This window comes from Lithobates pipiens, unplaced genomic scaffold (genome assembly GCF_037356315.1).
Source record: "Lithobates pipiens isolate NorthernLeopardFrog02 unplaced genomic scaffold, aLitPip1_a1.2 Scaffold_16, whole genome shotgun sequence".
Taxonomy (NCBI): Eukaryota; Metazoa; Chordata; class Amphibia; order Anura; family Ranidae; genus Lithobates; species Lithobates pipiens.
This window is the reverse complement of record NW_027507748.1, coordinates 288,772,728-288,797,741: the sequence shown is the minus strand read 5'-3', so window position 1 is coordinate 288,797,741 and position 25,014 is coordinate 288,772,728.

Here is a 25,014-nt window from a genome sequence, read left to right as displayed (position 1 = left end):
TAAAAAAAAAAAACAACAACAATAGAAGAATCGTCAGCAATCTCTGAGTTTTTCCTACAACACTGCAATTTTCCTAATTGTCTTGGCGTGATTGATGGGAAGCACATCAGGAATCGCTACTCCAATTAACAGAAGTTATTTTTTTCATTTATTTTAAAGGCAGTGGCTGATGGTATTTTTTTTTTTTTAAATGTTAATATCGGGGCCTATGGCAGCAACTCAGATTCTAGCATTTTAAGCCACTCATTATTTGGCCAGCTGTTATGTATGAATTAGTTGGACCTTCCAGAAAATAGACCTCTCCCTGCAACAAATGGCCCTTCTCTACAGAGTCTATTTGTGGGGGAATGAAGAATTTTCTTTAAGTTATCACCTGCTACGGCTATATTTCAGGCACAATCTAATTGTGCAGAAGCAAGTTTTCAAGTCTGGGGCTGCATGAGTGCTTCTGGCACTGGAGAGCTACAGTTCATTGAGGGAACCATGAATGCCAACATGTTCTGTGACATACTGAAGCAGAGCATGAACCCCTCCCTTCGGAGACTGGGCCGCAAGGGCATTATTCCAATATAACAATCCCCAAACGCACCTCCAAGATGACCACTGCCTTGCTAAAGAAGCTGAGGGTAAAGGTGATGGACTGGTCAAGCATGCCTCCAGACGTAAACCGTATTGAGCATCTGTGGGGCATCCTCATATGGAAGGTGGAGGAGCACAAGGTCTCTAACATCCACCAGCTCCGTGATGTTGTCATGGAGGAGTGGAAGAGGCAACCTGTGAAGCTCTGGTGAACTCCGTGCCCAAGAGGGTTAAGGCAGTGCTGAAAAATGGTGACCACACAAAATATTGACACTTTAAGCCCAATTTGGACATTTTCACTTAGGGGTGTTTTGTTGCCAGCGGTTTAGACATTAATGGCTCAGTGTTGAGTTATTTTGAGGTGAACGCAAATTGACATTGTTATACAAGCTGTACACTCACTACTTTGTACATTGTAGCGAAGTGTAATTTCTTCAGTGTTGTCACATGAAAAATTTACAAAAGAGTGAGGGGTGTACTCACTTTTGTGAAATACTGTAAATACATGTACACTCATTTGCTTTTCCTTTCTTTTCATTATATATTTCATAATCAACAAAGGCTGATTTTCTCTTATATTCACCGCCACCTTTAGGAGAAGACTAGGCATAACATGTTATGAAAAACAGAAGTTTAAGTTCCGCCCAAGAGACGGTCCCTTAGACAACCCCCCAGCCTGCCATGCAGCCTCAGTTTTATTTTGCCTAGTGAAGGAGAAGGACCTAGGAACCCTGCAGGCCCATCGGTCTTTTTTTTTTTTTTCTGCAGAAGATTTGCTTTTGCGCAAGACTAAAGATCCTGTGATCTGCCATCAACAGCCGGCTGGGTGACAGGCTGGATACCCTTATCCTTGCAGTCTCCCCAGCCTGGCCAGCGAGTGTGTGCAGGTAAGAGCTACGTGCTGGGTCGGCCATTATGTACCTCAGCTCCAGAGGTTGTCCGTGAGCTTTAATGCTCCAGGGCACACATATGACTGAGCTACTGATGTTTGCGTCAGTGTGCCGTGGCCAGCAGCCACCCCATACTGATCGGAGAGTGGGTCTGTGATGGAATGTCTCCCAGCTCTTCAGGCCTGGTAAGTACAGCTCTCCCTGCCTCGGTGGGGCTAAGCAGCTGGGCATTCCTTGGGAGGTCGATTCAGGGTCCCTCACCTCCCTCTCTTCTCTCCCTGTCCCTGTCTTCCCTCCCCCTCCCTGTGGGGGATGCTGAATGTGGCTGCTGAGCAGTGTGTGTGTGTCATGTGCTGGGGCTCTCCAGGGGGGCTCTCACCTGGGGGGACTGCGCTGGCTGGCTGTGCCCTGATGTGTGTGTTTCTCTCCCTGGGGGTGTCTGGTGAGGCTGTGTCTGTGATTCCTGCAGCGCTGTTCACCACCATTTCTCTGTCACTGTCCCTCATAGTATTCAGTGTTCAGCGGCCATCTTAGGTGAAGGCAAGGAGCAGCATGCTCTCCTGTAGCTTGGCGGCCATTTTCCCTGTGTTTTTGTCCTTTATACTGGACGCTCGGCTGCTATTTTCTTGAAGCCTGAGCACGTTTTTGGTCAGTCTCTAGGAGCAGCATGCTTTCCTGTAGCTCAGTGGCCATTTTCCCTGTGTTTGTCCTTTATGCTGGACCCTCAGTGGACATTTTCTTGGAGCCCGAACACGCTGTAGATCAGTTCCAGCGCCATAAGCAGCAGCTCTGGATGACAGTGTGATCTCCTATGCATCTGGGAGCTGGCAAGGGACACAGGCACTATTAGCTGGACAGTGCAGAACCACTCAGGTTGGTGAGTCCTGCGGGAAAGAGCCCCTCAGCCAGCAGCAGTTAGAAGGGTGGGACCATCACTGTCCTAAGTCCCCATCAGCAGACAGGGTAGGGTCAGCATGGCTTCAGAAACTGGTGTTTCTTCCCCCAAAATCCAGGCAATTGCAACTGGCTTACCTGCAGAATGTGCAGTGCCTCTGGACGCTTTGTCAGCGGTCCTCAATTCATTCGTTGCCAAGATGGAGGCGGTGCATGGCCACAAAGGTGCTAAAAAGCGGCCCCTCCCCTCGTCCTCTGGGGAGAGCTCTGATGCAGACTCGGGCCCTGCTGAGGCTGGTGACCCCTGCTCTGTTTCAGATGACGCTGACCAGGACCATTCGGACAGTGAGGATGAGTCCCCGTACAGGTCCGAGCACGACAAAGCGCTTGTTGGAGCACTTATCACAGCTGTGCGTTATACCCTGAAGATTCAGGAGCCAGCAGATCCCTCTGCTGATGTAGCGGCCCCTTTTGGGTCCTGTAAGCCAGCCCATTCACCTAAGGTGTTCCCGTATCTGACTTATTTTGATAAGTTAATTTACATGGAATGGGGTTGACTGCAATGGACCTTTTCGGTCCCCAAGTATATGGCGGTGCACTAACCCTTTGAGGAGAGCCTTCTAAAAAAATGGTCGGCTCCTCCGGTCGTGAACACCCCAGTATCCAGGTTAAACAAAGTAACCACAATCCCGGTAGAGGGGACTCCTGCATTTAAGGACCCCACAGACAGAAAGGCTGAGGCAGTGGCTCGTTCCTTGTTTAGGGTTGTGGGGTCAACCATGCGACCAGTATGGCATCCGCACTTGTGTCGCAGACACTGAGTGGGCAAAACTGTTGCACCCCAAACTGGGAGAACAACAAGCTTCTCCTGTCTGCGTGGAACTAGCAGACCAACTAGTGCAAGGCCTTAAGAACGTGTGTGACGCGGCTCTGAATACTCTTCCTGACAGATCTTTCCTTGCTTGGCGACCGACTCTTTGGAGCCTCTTTGGATGACATTATTAAAAATGCCACAGGTGGTAAGAGTACTCTACTCTCAGGAAGGCTATTGAGCCACTCCGTAGGCAAGGGCCCTCATTTTCCACCACACAAAAGACTTTTTAGTCCACCCGGAGCTTCGACCAAGTGTCCCCAGCCCGACAGGGCGACCACTGAAGGACCAAAGCATCCCTGGAACCGCAAGTCTAACAAGCCTGCAAGAAAAAGTGCTACCGCATGAAGGTTTGCCTCCACCCGCAACTCGGATGGGGGGGGTCACCTTTGAGAGTTAGCAGCCTGGTGGACCTCTCGACTGTCCAACCAATGGGTCTGTGATCTGATTTCTTCAGGCTACAAGATAGAGTTCTTCTCTTGGCCGCAAAACAGATTCTTCCCCTCCAGCTTACCCGTACTCCCGGGTCGCCAGGAGGCCCTTTTGGGGGCGGTAAGGGACCTGCTGAGTCGGGGGTGATAGTACCTGTTCTGGACTTGGAACGTTTACAGGGGTTCTACTCAAACCTGTTTGTAGTCCCCAAGAAGAAAGGGGTACGTCCAATCTTGGATCTAAAAACCCTCAATTACTTTATGAAAGAACAGAGGTTCAGAATGGAATCGGTTTGCTCTGTAGTCACTGCACTCCATCAAGGGGACTCCCTGGCATCCTTAGACATCCAGGATGCATAGCTGCACATACCCATATGCCTCTGGCATCAGAGGTTTCTGCGATTTGAAGGCGGGGAAGCCCACTACCGGTTTGTGGCTCTCCCTTTTGGTCTGGCATCAGCCCCCCGAGCCTTTACCAAGGTATTGGCTCCTGTTTTGGCGTTGCTACGGCAATGCAGGATCACTATCGTGGGATACCTAGACAATCTCCTCCTGAGAGCATCTTCTGCCTCAGAGTTAGAGGAGAATGTAGCGATCACCATGCAGACCCTGCAGGAATTTGGGTGGCTGTTGAACCTAAAGAAGTTGGTGATTGTACCGACTCAGCATTTGGAGTACCTAGGCTTGCTGCTGGACTCCATGGAAACGAGAGTGTTTTCTCCCTTCAGACAAGTTGCAGACTCTCAGAGCCGCAGTGAAACTGCTGACGAACCGCAAGTGATCATTGTTACGCTTCTGCATGCGAGTTCTGGGACTCATGGTGGTCTCCTTCGAGGCAGTACCGTATGCCCAGTTCCACACTAGATTCCTGCAGAAGGAGATTTTGACAAAATGGGACAAATCTCCAATGTCCCTGGATCGGCAGATTTAGGTGAGCCAGTTAGTCAGGGACTCCCTGATCTGGTGCCTGAGGTCCCCGACACTTCAGTCCGGGAAGTCGTTCCTACCTCTGAAATGGACAGTGATCACAATAGACGCCAGCCTATCAGGCTGGGGTGGAATAATGGGAGTTCAGTCGACCCAGGGCCTCTGGTCGGCGGAGGAATCCAAGTTGCCGATCAATCTGCTTGAACTGAGAGCGATCAGGCTATGCCTCTCCGCATACGTCAATCACCAAGGAGGAACAAGAAGCTCGGCCGCCACACGGGAGGTCGCTCACGTACTTTGGTGGGCAGAGCGACATGTACCGGCCCTGTCGGCCATTTACATCCCAAGAGTGGAGAACTGGCAGATGCTTGACCCAGGAGAATGGGCATTGCATCCGGAGGTGTTCAGGCTACTGTGCCTGCGGTGGGGCACACCAGACGTGGATCTTCTGGCCTCCCATCTCAACCGAAAGGTGCAGAGATTTGTGTCCAGGACAAGAGATCTCTGGGCAGATGCGTCAGACACTGGTGGCTCCGTGGGATCAGTACCGGCTGATCTATGCCTTCTCTCTGCTGAAGCGGTCCTGCACTTGTGCAATCACAATTTAAAGCCACATACAGGTTTTTTTATCTGCTAGCAATTTTATTTTTCGTTTTCAGCACTGTTTGTATTTTAAACTCTATCTGTACATTGGAGACTCAGTGGAGTCCTTTTTACAGCATCTGACTTTATGCAATAAAGAAAAAAATTTTTTGGTGTTAAAACATATTACACGATTTGGAGCACTTTTTTTTTGCATGTGCCTTCATGCTGGCAAATATTTGGGAAGTTTGCAGTGACTGATCACCTGAGCTGCGGAGTCTGCAGATAGGAGACACCCGTTTTTCCACATCTGGTCGCCTGGAGCTGGAATTTGTGACATTGTACGTGCTGACTGACCTCCCTTAAACAGGGGGTCACTGATGATCTGGTAAGCCCCCATCTTATTAATGGTGATTAAAGGTGACAGGTCCCACATGGTGAAGTATATTATTTGTATTCAAACAAGTCACACTATCCGTTGAATTTTTTTTTTTATATTTCTATGGACATTTATTTATGATTTATGGACTCACATATGAATTAATTTGTATTAATTTTTTATTGCACATTTTAAATGTTAATATTGATTTAGTTTTGATGCCACTGTATTTTGGTTTTGGATTGTCACCATTTTTTGCACATTTCACTTGTGCGATTATTTAATCATTATTTATTGAACAAGCGCTGCACTTTATTTTTTTCTTTAATAAAGGAACACAATTGCTTAGGCCCATTTCACCCTGCCGCGACTTAAACGTCACGCAATTTTGCCACAATTTCAGAGAATGCCTGTCTAAACTTGAGTTCTATGGACCTCAACTCACATCAAAGTCAGGCCAAAGTAGTACAGGGAGGACTACTTTGAAGTCAGTGCAACTTGAGGTCTCACAGATATGAATGGTACTCAATGGAAATCGTGGAATATGACTTGTCGTGCGACTTTGCAGTCTGAAGTCACAGGACAAGTCGCACAAGTGTTTTAAGGGCCTTAGTGGTAGACACTATTTTGACTATAATTTAGAACTTGCATAAATGACAATTAAAGTGCAGTTCACTAAGCAGAGCAGAACTGCCCTCAGGTAATAAAGGTAAACAAATATATCTATATAAGCAGCTCTATATCAATAGCAGAATAATCAATACGAGAATAGGTAAATCAATATTTAGCAACACAACTGTACTCTAAACGTGTCTACAAGATTAGCAGCTTCCTAGTGATTTTTCAGTGCACTAGAAGAAATGAGGTACTCCTCTAAATGGCAACAGACTGGGCCCTGTAAGGATTTTTCTCTAATTAGGGGAAGGTGCATTTAGCCTCCCCTCCCCCACCACCAGGGCCATCTTCAACATTAATTGGACCCTGGGCAAACATTTTCTTGCACTCCCCTTAATTCTGAGACCTACAAACAATAGCAGGTGATTACCACTCACTGACTAGTTGCACATCATTTATGCTTGCCGATTGGTTGTTAGAGGTTACAGCACATTACTGCTCACTGATTTGTTGCTAGAGATTACAGCACATCACTACAACTCACTGGCTGCTAGGGTTTACAGCACATCGCTATAACTCAGTGATTGGTTGCTAGAGATTACAGCAGATCACTACTGTTCACTGATTGGTTGCTACAGGTTACCGCTCATCATTACCACTTACTGAGCAGTGGAGCAATCCAAAATAATTGAGCAAGTAATGTGGCACATTAATACACATGCTACAGGAGAGGCTCAGAGACTGCAGACATGCTACAGGAGATGGTCAGAGACTGCAGTTCCTATGGATGGCAGTAGATAATGGCCGACTGGCCCTCTCACCAGATCAACAGTTCCTCTGATCAGGAGTCGGCTCGCTCTGGGTTGCCTGTCGCAACTCAATCTCTCTGATGGTGTTCCCTCAGCACTGTCCTCTGCCTCTGGAGTCCTGGGTGCACTTCCCTGAAAGCTTTCCTGGGCTCCTGGCTCTCTCATTCTGCTAGGCATGCTGTGGGCTGCAGTTTCCTCACTTAGGGTTTCAATGGGACCGCCAGTCCTCAGGACTATATGTCCCACAATCCTCTTCTCTGCATTTTTTTTTACTGTATTTCTCCCCTGGCCAAAGGGAATGAGGGGGAAAAACAAAGCAGGTGGCTGTGCTGACACAGACACAGCCAGCCGCTCCAATCTCATGCTGTTCTTCTCTCCCCCCTGACAGGAGGAGGGAGGGGGAATGGGAAGGAAATAGAGTCTTCTTTTCGTTGCTGACAGTGGTGGCGGTGGCACAGTCTCTCTCCCTCCTCATTCGCTCCTGTCATTTGCCGGCACAGAGCAAGCGGGATGGGTATCCATGGGACCCGCTAAAAGGTCCCTGTGAGCGTGAGGCCTTAGGTGACTGCCCAATTAGCATAATTAAAGAGATGCATCTGCTTAAACGGTAAACGGACATACTGGGCCCCTGCTCTGAGCCACTCCGCATGGCAGTGTGAACCCAGCCTGAAACTCTGTCTATTTTCAGTATATACAAAACCAGATGTATTGGAAGTATTTTTGTAAAACATTGTGTTGAGTTTTATTTGTACTCAGACTCAATCTGTGGATAGTATAGGAAAGGAACAAAGAGCAACAAGAGAACATTGACCTGAGGTGTGCCGGGGTCACGTGGGCAGTATGCCTAAAAGGGGGCAAAAATAAACACAGTAGGATGAAAGCTTAACAAACAGATTATTGCACACTGAATTAATGTTCAATCCGCCAAATTGACAAACACTTGTGACATCTCAAAAAGTGGCTCTGGGACATACCCAGAGAAACAAGATGACCTCCACCTACCCAAATTCTAAATAATAAGGGCCGGGACCCCTTGGCGCAAAGCCGCGGAAGCTGCTCCTATCCTGAATGAATGGCTAAAGAATGCTTAAGGTCCACACCCCGATTGGCCAAAAGGGGACTGCAATGAAGTATGCATTGAGCTGCGCAGAGGGGAGCACACAAGGAAAATGCCACAGAGGACCATCCCTGGGTTTATCAGACGTAACGCTGATGAGCTGGTCTAACACCAAAGCCGGGCACCACGCCTTGCCGGTCTCCAAGAACCTGATGTCAGTGCCGCTTCTGCTTGCTGCGTCTTCTGAGCATGCAGATTTAACCAGAAGAGGCTGGGGTGCCTAACCAGTTGACAGGGTGCGCAGAAAATAAAGAAAGGCCTGTCTGGGTCTTCCTAAACAGAAAAGCTGAGTCCCAGCCAGATACGACCTGATAGTGCAATAGGCTAATTTGAGTTGAGAGTGGCAAAAAACAGAAAAACTAATAGGTACTGGAAGTTGTAACTGTCAGGACTAGGAAACCTTGACTGTAAAGCCTGGAAAACATTACAAAGAGTGACATAAGCCTTCCTGGCATTCCAAAAATAAAGATCTAATCGAACAAGGCAGCTGTGTCAGCCCAATGGGAACCTAAATGCTGGAATAGAGGAGAAGGCGTGGCGCAGTCCTCTGCATGCTAGATCTGGACCTACCGCTACTGGCATAGGCACAGAGGCAGTTCTGGAATACACTAACCACTGAGCCAGTAGAAGCTGCATAAGGCTGACTTTCCATCAGTTCTACTTAATTATGCAACTCCTGGCAGGACGTATCTAGGGAATTGAGGGTAGTGTAGGTTTAGGACAGAGAAGAAACCACAGTCCGCAGGGTAACTTGCTCTGCACTTGCAACTAACACACCAGAGAACAGCAAACTAAAAACTGGGCTTCCAGAGCCAAAACCGGGTAAGCAATGCCCCTGCGTTGTAATTCTGCCATCAGATCAAAAGGTTGCGGGTAGCTATGTGTTAACAATGGGGCCTTGGGACGGTCTAGATTCTGAAAGAGGGTGAGCTACATGCTCCAAACCCCTAGCCAGATAATAATAGGCAAACTAACGTAAGCTCAGGCCTAGAAACCTGAAAACGTGTCCGTGTACTGAAGACAGTAAATGGTAACCTGAAATAAATGAAACAGAAAATGAGATGTAATGAAGCTGCATGAAGGAACATAACTGAACGAGAACGTGAGTAGTGTGAGCTAACAAGATGTGAGCTGCCTGAGAGCCGAGGCTGCATGAGAAACGCCGGTTGCATGAGAACGTGAATGGTATGGCCAACGTGAGAAACATGGGAAAGACATGAGAAACACGGGAATGTGAGTTGCTCGAGAAACAGAAGATTGCCTGAACGTGTAACATTGCATGAGAAACTTAAAATTGCATGAGAAATGTAAATTGCACAAGAACATAATTGCATGTGAAATGTAAATTGTATGAGAATCTAAAATTGCACGAGAAATGTAAATAGTATGACAAGGTAAGATTGCATGAGAAACGTAATTGCGTGAGAAACGTAAAATTGCCCGAACACGTAAGATTGCATGAGAAACTTAAAATTGTATGAGAAACTTAATTGCATCAGAAATGTAAAATTGCATGAGAAAGGTAAATTAGCACGAGAAATGTAAGCTGCATAAGAACAGATGAGGAGACTTGGCCCTGGAAAAGCCAATTAAAATTGATCACTTCAATCTAATAAACCCATAGACGTGATGGGTAACCTGCAGTGGGAGAATGTAGACAGCCCTACTGTGTGAAAACAACCAGAGAACATAAACAGCCAACCAACCCATGAAATAACACCCCTTGGTATTTGACAAGTATGAGGATGTGGATGCAAAAAGACAAGACCAATAGCGCATGAACTTGACCCTAATGATGTGGGAAAATGTGAGAAACATGGGAAGACGTGAGAAACATAGGAAAACGTGACAAACATGGGAAGACGTGAGTAACAAGGAAAGACGTAACAAGGAAAGACGCGAGTAACGGGAAAAATCTGAGAAGCGTAAATTGCATGAGAAATGTAAGTTGCATGAGAAAACGTTTGTTTGTATGAAATTCGTAAGCTGTGCTAAAACAGGTGGAGACGTGCCATTGAACAAGCCAATTTAAAACGATCGCCTCAATCTGTAAAACCCATAGACGTGGCCAAAGGCATGAGCGTGAACCAAATGACAACACCACCCTAATGTATACAGTAAACAAGCCCAAGCAACCTGCAGCACCAAGACAGGAAATTAAAAACAAACACTCAGGGCTGAGGTACCCACAGAACATGGTGGATAGTAGTAAAGGTGTAATGGTGAACGTGCGTGTATGACATGTGGTGTACGGCCAAGAAGATTGTGGGACGACAATCAATTAAAAACAAAACTTCAGCCCGTTTGGATCTGTAGTTGTGACAGATCCTAGATGTGAGCCCTAGCTGACAGAAATGCAGTGAACAAAAGGCTATGCCATGAAAAGGCTTATATCATGAAAAGCTACCACACATGAAAAACTACAACACATTTACATGACATGCCATGATACATGAAATGCTACAAAGGAAAATGCTACAGAGGAAAAGCTACAAATGAGAAATGACAGGCTAACTGAAATAAATGTTACTAGAACCACACAGCCCTCCAAGGATACATGAGAATATGATGGGATGACAGGCGATGAGAAAGTGTCATGTCATCTCCACTGCCTGTTGTGACCCCTGAAGACCCACACTATTGTGCGTGCATAGCACATGGGGTCAGGGCACTAGCAGCATGCCCCCATGCAGGTGAATGGCCGCATACAGCAGGCATTCTTCTATATAGTCATCACTTATGTAGATTGTTGCTTCTAAACCCCAACCCCCCCCCCAATTCACACCTATGTATAATGCATGATTACAGGGCATACAGTTCCATTCGCTCCTGACAGAAACAAACCGATCAACAATCAAAAGCCGCCAACCACATACAGGAAGTGGATTTCATGCGACAGTTAGGATATAATTGTAATGCAGATGAAAGTTGACAAACACACCTCTGTGTCTACCAGCTGATGTTACAATCTGATCGAAAACAGTTGTGTTCAGGCAGTAACAGGCACTTAAAGAGGAGTTTCCACAAAAATTAAAAATAAAAGTCAGCAGCTGCAAATACTGCAGCTGCTGACTTTTAATAATCGGACACTTACCTGTTCCAGGGTCCAGCGATGCAGGGGGATCGAAGCCCCACTCGCCCCCCCTCTGCTCGGCGGTGCCGGCATTGCAACTGTGGGCACCCGGCTGTGGCTTCACAGCCAGGCACCCACTGCACATGCGCTAGCGGCGCCACGCGCCGTGATTGGCTGCGCAGTCATCTGGGACCTATCATGTGTCCCAGATGACTGACAGGAGGGAGGGAGCAGAGCCCTTCCTGTGCCGAGGGGAAGTGATGTCACCAGCCCAGCCACTGAAGGAGGAAGACTACGAGGGACCACCTAGCAACAGGCATTTAGAGGTGAGTTAAAAAAAAAATCCAAAAGTTTTTATTTTTTTTAGGAATTTTAATGTTTTTTTTTTCCTGTGGAACACCACTTTAACTGGGAACCACCACTTCTGCAGCACCTATACTTCCCCCATTCACTGGCCAACCCAGAATTCAGGTGCAAACAGTTGATTTTATATCACTTGATTTTTATTCACTGTTTTTCATTGAAGATCTCTATAGATCTATAGTGGTCCAAAGCAGTTTGTTTGCTGGTCAATTCATCACCACTAATCCCCAGTTGAACCTTGACAGAGATTGAAAACCTATTAGTTTTCAAATTAAAGACCTTCCTGGGCCATTCCCTCATCATGGACATTACTAAAAAAAAGTGAGTTGAGGTCATATTGGTCCACTGACCTTTGTTCTCTGCTCCAATGACCAGGGCTAGATATGAGCAGATCTTGTGGCTCATGCATTTTAATGACAATGAACTCTGTCGTCCTCGGGGTGACCCTGTATACGATCGGCTTCACAAAATTCGGCCCCTTGTAAACCATTTCAACTAAAAGTTTTCATCCTTCTTTATTCCTGAACAAGTTGTCTGCATTGATGAGTCCCTGATTAAATTTTCTGTCTGCTTGTCTTTCAAGCAGTATCTCCTCAGCAAGCATGCCAGATTTTGGGTCACGTTGTATAAGCTCTGTGACAGGGCAACAGGCTATACATATAGTTTTATGGCTTACGAGGGAAGAAATAGTCACATTGAATCCGAGAACTGCCCAGACAACATAGGGAGCGCTGGCAAGATTGTTTGGGACCCCTATTCGGAAAGTTGGATGGTTTTTCATTGTTTTTAATGCAACATTTATACGGATGCAGCAAACTATGATGCTTCCCGGCAATACTTTATGGTCAGTACTAGGGATGAGCCGAACACCCCCTGGTTCGGTTCACACCAGAACTTTTGAAACGGACTGAAAATTCATGCAAACTTTATAACCCCATTGAAGTCTATAGGACTCGAACGTTCGAAATAAAAAGTGCTAATTTTAATGGCTAATATGCAAGATATTGTCCTAAAAAGGGTTTGGGGACCTGGCTCCTGCCCCAGGGGACATGGATCAATGCCTAAAATGATTTTAAAAATGGCAGTTTTTTCGGGAGCACTGATTTTAATGACGATTAAAGTGAAAAAAAAAGTGATATCGTGCCTGGGGGGTGTCTATAGTATGCCTGTGAAGTGGCATGTGTTTCCGGTGTTTAGAACAGTCCCTGCACAAAATGACATTTAACAGAAAAAAAGTAATTTAAAACTGCTTGCGGTTTTAATGTAATATCTGGTTCCGGCAATACGGATGAAAATCATTGAGAAAAATGGCATAGGTAACCCCCCCCTGCCCATTACCAGCCCCTTTGGGTCTTGTACGGATATTAAGGGGAACCCCGTACCCATATTAAAAAAAGGAAAGGCATGGGGCCCCCAGGCCCTATATACTCAGAACAGGAGTATACAGGCGGTGCAAACAAGACAGGGACTGTGTAGGTTTGTTGTGTTAAGTAAAATCTGTTTGTAATTTTGAACTGGTACATTTTTAAAGTGTAGTTCCAGTCAGAAAATCTATTTTTAAGCTTTTAGGAAAACATAGGGAAGGGCTTTCACCCCTGTATAATTTGTTTTCCGTTCGTCTTTTTTCCTCTCACTTCCTGTTGTCTCCTTCCATTTGCAATTAAGAGACGTTTGTAAGTTGGATGTTTGAAAGTAGGGGCCTGCTAACATGCTCTGCAGAAATGGCGGAAAAAGGTGTTGGTGTTGCCACAACACTGTAAGCTCTCAAAGTGACTCTTGGTGGGTACTGGAGCGCCCTGCTGTGAACGATTATATCAAGAATTGTAATTACATGCCATTGTTGTACAGTGGTAGAAAAATTGGGCCTTTGGTGGTTGTGGTGGTGGTGCTGGTGCCACAACACTATAAGTCCTCACAGTTACTCACGGTGGGCACAGGAACGGGCCCTACTGTGAAATATTATATCAAGAATTGTAATTACATGCCCCTGTTAAGCAGGGGCTGAAAAATTGGGCCTTAGGCAATGCTTTCTGGTGCCACAACACTGCAACCTCTCCCATATACTCTATTTGTAGTGCAGGAATGAGCCCTGCTGCAAAGCATTGCATCAAAAATTGTAATTACACACCCCTGTTAAAAAGGGGCTGAAAAATTGGGCTGGTGGCATCACCCAGAACCAAAAATGTTCTTCCAAGATATCAGCAGAGGAGGAAGAGGATAGACAGTCAACATAACAGGACAGTCACTCATTATCAGCATAGGCAGTCTTGAAGGGATGTGACATTTAAAAAAAACTTATTTGGTTACATCAGCTTCAGGTGCTTGGTAGCTGGTGGTGATCCAAGACAGATTCATCTTCATGAAGGTCAGCCGATCAACCAAGTCGGTGGACAGGTGCACCCTGTGATCGGTTACAAAGCCACCAGCAGCACTGAAGGTGTGTTCCGAAAGAACGCTGGATGCAGGACAGGCCAGTAGCTCAATTGCATACTGTGCAAGCTCTGGCCAGTGATCCATCCTCAAGACCCAGTAAGCCAGAGGATTTTCGCTGGGAAAGGTGTCCAAGTTTGACCTTGCCCATAGGTATTCCTGCACTGTAAATCAGACGCTGGCATTGGTTGCTGGAACCGATCATACCTTGGGGCTGCGGACTAAAAAATTGTCTGAACGCATCGGTCAGATGGCCACCTTCTCCACCGCTCCTTCTGACCAAAGCCTCAGCAACACGTTGTCCAGGACTAGGAGTTTGTAACCTCTCAGTCTCTGGGAACACGTTGCACAGACCTTTCTGCAAGGCCTCCCGGAGATGTCTCATCCTCTGCTCCCTCTGCGATGGCAAGATAAGGTCGGCAACCTTACCCTTGTACCGTGGATCAAGGAGAGTGGCCAGCCAGTAATGTTCCCTCTCCTTGATCCGAAGAATACGAGGATCCTTCCGCAGGCTTTGCAGGATCAGGGAGGCCATGCAGCGTAGGTTAGCTGAGGCATTCGCTCCGGAGTCCTCTGGGTCACTAAGGACAACATGATCCGCAGCCACCTCCTCCCAGCCATGTACAAGTCCACGGGTTTCTTGGGTCTGTAAATCATCCCTACAAGACTGCTGATGCTGAGTGCCAGGCTCCACCTCCATGTTGACACAATCCTCCTCCTCCTCCTCCTCTTCCTGTGTGATGGGTGGGACAGCAGGAACACTGTCTGGATAAAGGGGGCCTTGAGAGGCAAGGAAGTCCTCCTCTTCCTGCCTCTGTTCTGCCTCAAGTGCCCTGTAAATTATTCCACGCAGTGTATGCTCCAACAGGTGGACAAGAGGTACAGTGTCACTGATGCATGCACTGTCACTGCTCACCATCCTTATGGCCTCCTCAAATGGTAACAGGACAGTGCATGCATCCCTGATCATGCCCCACTGGTGTGGTGAGAAAAAAAACGAACTCCCCTGACCGTGTCCTGGTGCCGCAGTCACACAGGTACTCATTGATGACCACCTGCTGCATGTGCAGCCGCTGCAGCATGGCCAACGTTGAGTTTCACCTGGTGGGCATGTCATATAAGGCGGTTCTTGGGCAGGTTCAACTCCTTTTGGAGCTCAGTCAGCCGAGCACTGGCATTAAATGATTGGCGGAAATGCACACAGACTTTCCTGGCCTGCTTCAGGACATCCTGTAATCCCAGGTACCTGCCCAAGAACCGCTGCACCACCAGGTTAAGGATGTGAGCCACACAGGGCACATGGGTCAGTTGTCCCTGTCAGAGGGCGGAGAGGAGGTTGGTGCCATTGTTGCAAACCACCATTCCTGGCTTAAGCTGGCGTGGCATCAACCACCTCTCGGCCTGCCCCTGCAGAGCTGACAAAATATCTTCCCCAGTGTGGCTCCTGTACCCCAAACAAACCAGCGCATGCATGGCATGGCATCGTTTTGCCTGAGTAATTGCATAGCCCCTTGAACGCCTATGGAGCACTGCTGGTTCCGAGGACAGAGCACTGGAAGAGGCCATGGAGGAAGAAGAAGAGGGGGGGGGGAGAGAGGTGTGTCACAACCAGTAGTAGCATTTTGGAGGCGTGGTGGCGGAACAACATCCAACACTACTGCACCTTGCATCCTTCACAGCTGCCAGAAGAGTGACCCAATGGGCCGTGAAAGACAGGTAACGTCCCTGTCCATGCCTGCTGGACCATGAGTCGGTGGTAATATGCACCTTACTGCTGACTGACCTGTCCAGCGAGGCAAGGAAATTGCCTTCCACATGCTGGTAGAGAGCCGGAATCGTCTTCCATGAGAAAAAGTGGCGTTTGGGGACCTGCCACTGGGGAACCGCACATGGCACAAACTCACGGAAGGAGTTCGAGTCTACCAACTGAAAAGGCAGCAGTTGAAGTGCTAGCAGTTTAGCTACGGTCCAGCAGCTGGGGCAGGGAAATTTGCCTGCTACAATCGGACGTTGGTGTACTGCTAGCAGAGTGCCCGCAAGCACTTAGCTGTAACACACCTAATTCCTCTCAGTGCAGGTTTCAAAAAGGACTGAAGGTCTAGTGGGGTTGGAGATCCCAGCTGATGAGGAGCAAGGAGAGGTCCGCTTTGTTCTTTGGTGTGGGTCTTTGAGGTACGCTTGCCAATGAGCTGCATGGCAGGTCACCATATGTCTGGTCAAGCATGTGGTGCCCAATCGGCTGATGTTTTGGCCACACGAGATACGCTTGAGACATATGTTGGAAATAGCAGCGGTGCAATCCGATGTACTCGTCTCAAAAAAGGCCCACACCAAAGAACTTTTAGAATAACACGCGGAGGCAGCGCCCTGCACAGGCGGAGCTCTGCAGTGTGATTCAGTCGGTGTGCTGCCCCTAAGCTGGCCCCTGGAGGGCATCCTGCCTTGTTGGAGATGTCCCTCCTTCTCCTCCTCCTCTCTCCTACCAGGCATCCATGTGGAGTCAGTGACCTCATCATCCCCTCCCTCTTCTTCACTGGAGCAAACCTGGAAGTATACTGAAGCTTGTGGAACATGACTGCCAGATTGCTGTCCTTCTTGAGCATCCCCTCTCTACTGCCTTCCTCTAGCTGAGTATCATCATCAGAGCCTACAAAACACTGGGCATCCTCCTGGAGCATGTACCCAACACTGTGCTCAAACAGTTCGGGGGACTCCTCAGGAGGACATGGTGGGTCTAGGGAAGGAGTGACTGATGATGACATTGAGATGAGGGAAGAGGATGCGTTGGCAGGTACTTTGCTAGTACCCTGAGCCTGGGTGAGAGAGGATGAGGAGGATGAAGAAGGCTTGGTCATACACTCTACCAAGTCTTCCGCATGATGCGGCTCAACATGTCCAGCTGACGAAAATAAGCATGTCCCATGGCCACTTGCTGATGACGATGCACCGCGTCCACGACCAGCACTGTTGTCTCTAGACACAGAGCGTGCTTGCCCTCTTTTATTGGCTCGTGCCTGTCTGCCTCTCCTTGTTGGCCTTCCAGACATGGTAATGGCCTGCAGGGAGATGGGAAAACCAGCAATTGGGTAGTGTAATTTGTGCTGGAGGCACACAACACCCACTAACTCCTGCAGATACCTGTATGATAGAACACCAGCAATAAAGGGTAGATACAGGGGTATACTGTGCTGGAGGCACACAACACCCACCAACTCCTGCAGATGGCTGTATTAGAGAACACCAGCAATAAAGGGTAGATACAGGTGTATATTGTGCTGTGCTGGAGGCACACAGCACCCACTAACTCCTGCAGATGCCTTTATTATAGAACACCAGCAATAATGGGTAGATACAGGTGTATACTGTGCTGGAAGCACACAACACCCACTAACTCCTGCAGATGGCTGTATTTGAAAACACCAGCAATAAACGTAGATACAGGTGTGTAAGTATTAACAGGGAAAAGGGAATTGGGGAGAAAAATAAAAAATATGAAAAAAAGAACCTTCACAGAAAAATTGTGGGTTCAGTTGGACTTTTTAGGCATAAAAGAAGTTGTGAACACAACCAATATATTCAAAAAGGGATTATTTCTATTTATTATTGAGACAAAAGTAGAAACAATGAATAAAATTTTTTTTTTCCTTTTTACAAAAAAAGAAATATTTCCTCCTTATAACTACACATTTAAGACCTAATTGACATCCTATCAAAGGTAGTAAAATTCACTTCAAATTTCCAAAAGGGAAAAAAACAAAATACATATCTATATGAATATAGAATCAAGGATATCAACCATATAGTCAACAGTTACATATATTCTGGTGCTCTACATGTTTTGCGTCTGGAAATGACGCTTCTTCAGGAGCTGATAACAGTGTTCTATATTATAAGGAGAAAAAATAAATAAATAAAAAGAAAACATATATGTATAAAATACTAAAAACATATACAAGCATAAATATAAACTACATATATCCAAATATACATAACATATTTCATTATACCACCTATCAAAAATGCTGAGGTGTTCCATAAAATTTTGGGGAGGAAAAAAAAAGGGGGGGGAGGGAGGGAGGGACAGGGTGCCATGGGTACGTGCTGTGCACCGTCCTATGCGAACCTGTACCTGGGGGGGTGGGAGCGAGAAATTTTTTCAAATGAATCAATATTTACCGATTGTGTGATGTCGTGGATGCATTATATCGACGATATCTTTATAATATGGACGGGAACACCTAGGAGTCTGATAGACTTCATCGAATCCCTTAATATTAACACATACAATTTAAAGTTCACCTTGAATATGGATCTTCAAAAAATAACGTTCCTAGATTTAACAATTTTTAAAGACAAGAATAATTGTCTGGCCACCAAATTGTATTGCAAGGAAACTGCAGGAAATACCTTACTCCATGCAGCAAGTGCTCACCCTAGCTCATTGGTAAGAAACATCCCCTATGCACAATATGTCAGAAAATGTAGAAACTGTACTCACGATAACGATTTTCACAGAGAGGCAGATCTCCTCCGTACACGCTTGCTAGCTAGAGGGTATAGTAAATCTCAACTACGAAGGGCGTACAATCATGCATACAGAAAACCTAGGAACACCTTACTATATTCAAAGAAAAAATGTAACTCTGAAATACAAACTAACATAAGATTGGTAACACGTTTTTCATCCCAACATGAAGAGGTCCGCAATATTCTCATAAATCATTGGCATATCCTACACCAAGGCTATGCTAAACGCTTATGTGCTATACAAAGTGTCAGGACAAATTGGATCCTTCCTTAACCACTTGTCGACCAGCGCACGACGATGTACATCGACAGAATGGCACGGGCAGGCAAATAGGTGTACATGTACGTCCCTTTAAATTTGCCGCCCTGCCATCAGGAGCTCCAGCGCTGGTCGGGACCCCCGTGAGTCCGGTCGCGGGACCCGCAGACTCGATCGCCACGGGCATCCCCGCGATTGTCTCACGGAGCGGCCGAATGGAGAAGTGCCGTTGTAAACAACATTTCTCCATTCTGCCTAGCAACTAGTGATGCTGATCTCTGCTCCATGTGATTGGAGCAGAGATCAGTGTTCACTAAATGAAAGCCCAACCCCCCCACAGTTAGTAACACACCCCTAGGAACACTTAACCCCTACACTGCCACCCACTGGTTAACCCCTTCCCTGCCAGTGTCATTTACACAGGAATCACTGCATTTATATAGCAGTGATTACTGTATAAATGACAATGGTCCCAAAAATGTGTCAAAAATGTCCGATGGGTCCCCCACAATGTCGCAGTCACAATAAAAATCGCTGATCGCCGCCATTACTAGTAAAAAAATAATAATAAAAAATTATTAATAAAAATGCTATAAAACTATCCTTATTTTGTAAACGCTATAACTTTTGCGCAAACCAATCAATAATCGCTTTTTTTTTACCAAAAATATGTAGAAGAATACGTATCGGCCTAAACTGAGGGAAAAAAATGTTTTTTTATATATTTTTGGGGGATATTTATTATAACAAAAAGTTAAAAATAATGTTTTTTTTTTTCAAAATTGTCGCTCTATTTTTGTTTATAGCGCAAAAAATAAAAACCGCAGGGGTGATCAAATACCACCAAAAGAAAGCTCTATTTGTGGGAAAAAAAGGACGTCAATTTTGTTTGGGAGCCACGTCACACGACCGCGCAATTGTCAATTAAAGCGACGCAGTGTTGAATCGCAAAAAGTGGTCTGGTCTTTGACCAGCAAATTGGTCCGGTCTGAAAGTGGTTAAATTCCAGAAAGAGATTGTTACAGCCCTTCTGTTTCCAGGTGGCCTCTCATGCAGTAAGCTGGCTGCATGAGAGGCATTTTCCGTATGTCCTCCATGGTACCTCTACCCAATGATCACACCAAAGTAGATGTTGTACTTGTGGAAAATGTGCATGTAGGCGTGAAATCCGCTATTATTATCCCTCCTGTCCTGGCCATCCTGGTTTCTGCATTGCTGAATGTTTCCACTGCTACCAGACACACTAGCGGAATATTAGCATAGGGTACAGCACGGCACAGTCTAGGGTACACTTTCACAGGGCCTCCAAAGATGCCACCATATTTTGAGAGTCCCAAACCTGGAACCATTACAGTTAGTTACAAATAAAAGTGTAAAAAATAAATGAAAAAAGTTGAAAAATAAATAAAAACGATATAAAATAAAAAAGCCCAAAATAGTTTCCTTTCATTGTTCTTCTCTCTCTAGCCTCTCTCTATTGTTCTCTCTCTATTGTTCTGCTTTGTTTTACTGTATTTTTTAACTGCAATGTTTTATTGTTACTATCTTTTATCATGTTTGTTTTTCAGGTGTGTAATTCTTTTATACTTTACTTTTTACTGTGTTTTATTGTTAACCATTATTTTAATTCCAGGTATGCCATTCAGCTGCAGCTCAGATTAATTTATCTTGACAGCTTTTGCTCTCACGATATGTAAACCAGCGACTCCAGCACTGTAGTAGGTGTTTTCACCACCACAGTTAAAAAAAAAAAAACATATATGCTGAAAAATGGGGGCAGGGGTGGAGGGGCGATTTTCCCCTAACATTAGAGGTGGATTGTCCCCATTCTTTGAAATATATTGTTTATTCTTTTTTTTGGCACAGATTGCTGTTTTATTGAGTTAATATTTTATTGTTACCATTGTTTGCTTTTCAGGTATGCCATTCAGCTGCAGCACTGATTTATTTATCTTGACAGCAACAGTGTTTGCTCTCACGATACATAAATCAGCGACTCCAGTGGTGTAGGAGGCGATTTCACCACCACAGTTAAAAAAAAAAAAAAAACGGTGCATACATGCCAATCTCTAGAAATGGGTGGATGCAGAGTGGTATTCTAATAGTGGGTATACCCACCAATCAATCTCTTTTTTCATTCAGCCCACAGGCTTTAAAATACAGGGATACCACATGTGTGGGACTTTTTCGGAGCCTAGTCGCATATAGGACCCCGGAAACTAATCACTGCCTTCAGGATTTCTAAGGGTGTAAAATGGTGACTTTACTTCTCACTACCTTTCACAGTTTTGGAGTCCCTGAAATGTCAAGATAGCACAATTCCCCCCCCCCCCCAAATTACCCCATTTTGGAAAGTAGACATGCTGAGTATTTTGCAGCTCTCATTTGTTTTTAAAAATGAAGAAAGAAAAAGGAAAATGTATTTTCTTTTTCTTTTTTTCAATTTTCAAAACTTTGTAACAAAAAGTGAGATCTGCAGAATACTCAACATGCCTCTCAGCAAATAGCTTGGGGTGTCTACTTTCCAAAATTGTGTCATGTTAAGGGGGATTTGTGCTATCTTGGCATTTCATGGCCTCCGAAACTGTGATAGGTAATGAGGAGTGAAATCACGATTTTGTGTCCTTAGAAAGCCTGAAGGCAGTAATTGGATTTTGGGGTCCTGTACAAGGCTAGACTCCCAAAAAGTCTCATACATGTGGTATCCCCATGCTCAGGAGAAGCAGCAAAATGTATTTTTGGGTGTATTCACATATACGCATGGCATTATCATATCATTTCAGTGACAACTTTATGTACTTTTCTTTTTGTCTTTTTTTTTTGTCATTTTTCAATCACTTGTGACCAAAAAAAAAAATATTAAATGTTCCCAACATGCTTCTCAGCAAATTCCTTGGGCTGTCTACTTTCCAAAATTACATCATGGGGGGGGGGGGGGGGGTTGTACTGCCCTACCATTATAGCACCTTAATAAATTAGATAGGCAGTCATAAACTAAAAGCTGCGTAAATTCCAGAAAATGTACCCTAGTTTGTAGACGCTACAACTTTTAACCAAATCAAACCAATAAATATACGTTTTATTGAATTTTGTACCTAACACATGTAGCTGAATGCATTTTTGGCCTAAATGTATGACTAAATTGAGTTTATTGCATTTTTTTATAACAAAACATAGAAAATATATATTTTTTTAAAATTTTCAGGCTTTTTTTTGTTTCTTTTGTAAAAAAAAAAAAAAAAGCAGAGGTGATCAAATACCACAAAAAAACTATTTTTGTGGGAAAAAAGGGATGCAAATTTTGTTTGGGTACAGCATTACATGACTGCGCAATTACCAGTTAAAGCAGTACAGTGCCAAATTGTAAAAAGTGCTCTGCTCGGGAAAGGGGTAAAATCTCTCGGGGGTGAAGTGGTTAAAATCACTGCCCCTGAAAACTTTTTTTTTATTTGCATTGATACATGCCCCACAGGGCAGTACCTGCACCCCCATACCTCTTTTATGGACAATTACTTGCATATAAGCCCTCACAAAGGGCACTTTCGATTTTTCCTGTTCAGCTTCCATAGACTTTAATGGGGTTCATCGTTCGGGTTCGAAATTTTACCCTGTTCGGGAGTTCTGCTGTGAACCGAACAGGAGGGTGTTCGGCCTAGCTCTAGTTTCTATTATAACAACAGAGACATTTAATGGATAATGTTCAGGGATGGAGTATCTTACCTGGTAACTCAGATGTCCTAGGCCATGAGCTATGGAGCTTATAAAGAATGCCCATCAAGTCTACTGCCCTATTAGTAACTATGCCTTCTCTCAACTTAAAACCTATCATTGTCCCACCCTAAAACTGTCACAAATAAAATCCTAGCCTAAATAGCCATCCAGGGGTTAATTTAAATGTTGACCACACTGGAATTTTCTTGTAGAAGGCATTATATTTATTTACTTTTAGCCTTTTTCTTCAGTCATCAGAGATTACCAGCAGGACTTGAGTCCCACTAGCAAATAACAGCATAAAAGTGTTAAGTAGTGACATTTTAAAAGATTAATTTTTTTCAGCAGCTATGAAATAGTATAAAACAAACATTCTCTTTTTGATTTAAATAATTTTTCTACTCTGATACTCTTACTAAAGCCTGACCAGATGTATTTATATCACTAAGATATAGGCAGATGTGTTATATTATAAACAGTTCTAGGGTTAAAAAATTAAATACAATATATATTTGTTTATAATTAAATGTTTAGGTGGTTCTGCATAGACTAACTCCCTAGCACCGTCTATAGGAAATTGGAAGGTCCTCGGTGAGCAGTGTACACACAAAATATTGCTGCATCTTTGATCATAGCCTTGAAATCTTTGACATCTGGCAACAAATAAGCTCCTAGTGGTCCTTGATATTCAGTTTGGTAAGCATGGCTCTATATGTTCAGTTTATCAATTGAATTTAGCTTAGTGTGCGCTTTCAAAGATAACTACTTGGCATGCTGTAAGAAAACAGCTTGTGCTAATTGTTGACTCTTCAAATACAAAATTATCCATTCACAGGAAAAGAAAACGGAAAAAAATATCCTAAGAAATAGCAGCTGCTGAAAACAACTCTCATACAGTTCAGATATCCAGATAAGATTCAAAGTTAGCAGTCTGCTGCCTATACATTTTGCAATGTTAATAGACCTCTTCCTTTTCTCATCTTTTAAAGTAATAGAAAGTAAGAAACAAATAAGGCAACAAATAAAACACTTGAAGATGAAAATAGAAATGTTTAGTTCCCAACGATCCTCTACCTTCTGGGGGATTTTATGAATACATGAATATAAAGTTTTCCTTTTTTTCCTTATGTAGAGGATGAGATTGAGCACTTTTAATCTTCATGCAGGGATACCCTTATTCATTTGCTATAGCTGTGTAATTTATAACTGAAAGTCTAATGAAAACTCTCTCTTTTTTTTGGTGTTAATCGCCCTATTTCTTACAAGGTGATGGAAACACAATTCAGTTAAAGCCTGACTTATTCTCTACTCTATGCACTCATTTCAATGAGAAATGCATATCTTTAGAACACTGATTATAAACAAGAGTGATATTTATAAACAGGTGCACAGTCAATTTACACCCTCAATGAACAAACTAATGAAGGATTAAAGAACTGAAGGCAGTTTTTTTTGTTTCCAATAATTGCCCTGCTATGCAGAAGGCAGCACGCATTAAGGGAGAAGAGATATGGATCAGAGTTTATCCACATATTAAGAGCAGCAAATTTTACCCCAGGTTATTGTAGATTGGATGTGCAGTGAAAGATGAAATTATAAGCAAAAATTTGAAAAAATGTTGACATTGTTTTTTTCTCATTGTAAATGCACAATGCAAGTAGCATTTCTGTCAAATTAGTAAAAAGCTGAACATACCCATATCTTTTCAGTGGAAAGACCCCATTTTAGAGTGTCTCAAAAGGCAATTTAAATGTTTTATTCCTTTGAATAACATGCTTGGCGAATACCTTAGGCTGTAGATTTAATTATAGAACCTTATGATGCTTGGCAACAGCATTAGTGGCATCATATTATGGCATCACATAAACTGCATGTCTCATTATTTACATACAGCAGCATCAACTCAATATGATTCCCACCCCTAAAGAGGTTTGTAGTAGGCAGTTTTTGCCCAAAAAACTGATTTTATTTTTTGTACATCACCACCTGTTAAATGCCACCAATAGATGAATGGACTCAGGCAATTAAAGACAGGAAGTCCTCCTCTATATACAGTACCCCCACCTCCCCAGAGTAACATCAGTTTTTTACCAGGTTTGAAGGTGTTGGTGATTTTTTATTTTTTTTATTATTTTTATTACATTTTTCACATTTAAAAAAAATCTTACATACTTTGCAAAACACTTTGCAAATCATTCATAATAATACACAACATTTTCAGAGTTTACATAAATACATAAAAAGAGATTTACATTAGGTACTTGACTGGATCGATCCTTAACATGCATTTGAATTCAAGAAAAAAAATATATATATCTACACCACGGTTTATCCTCTTAGTTCTCCTGGGCCATCTAAATTACAAAAAAGGGAGGGGGAGGGGGAAGTAAAAGGGAAGGAGGGGGACATTTTCAAAATCAATATCCCCACATAACCCGTGTCTATTTATCTTTTACTTTCAAGGAGAGAGAGTCTAACCTCTCTACCTCAGTGTTATCCACCTTCATGTTGTGAAGAGAAAAAAAAAGGGGGGGGAGGTTATCTACCCCCCTATAAC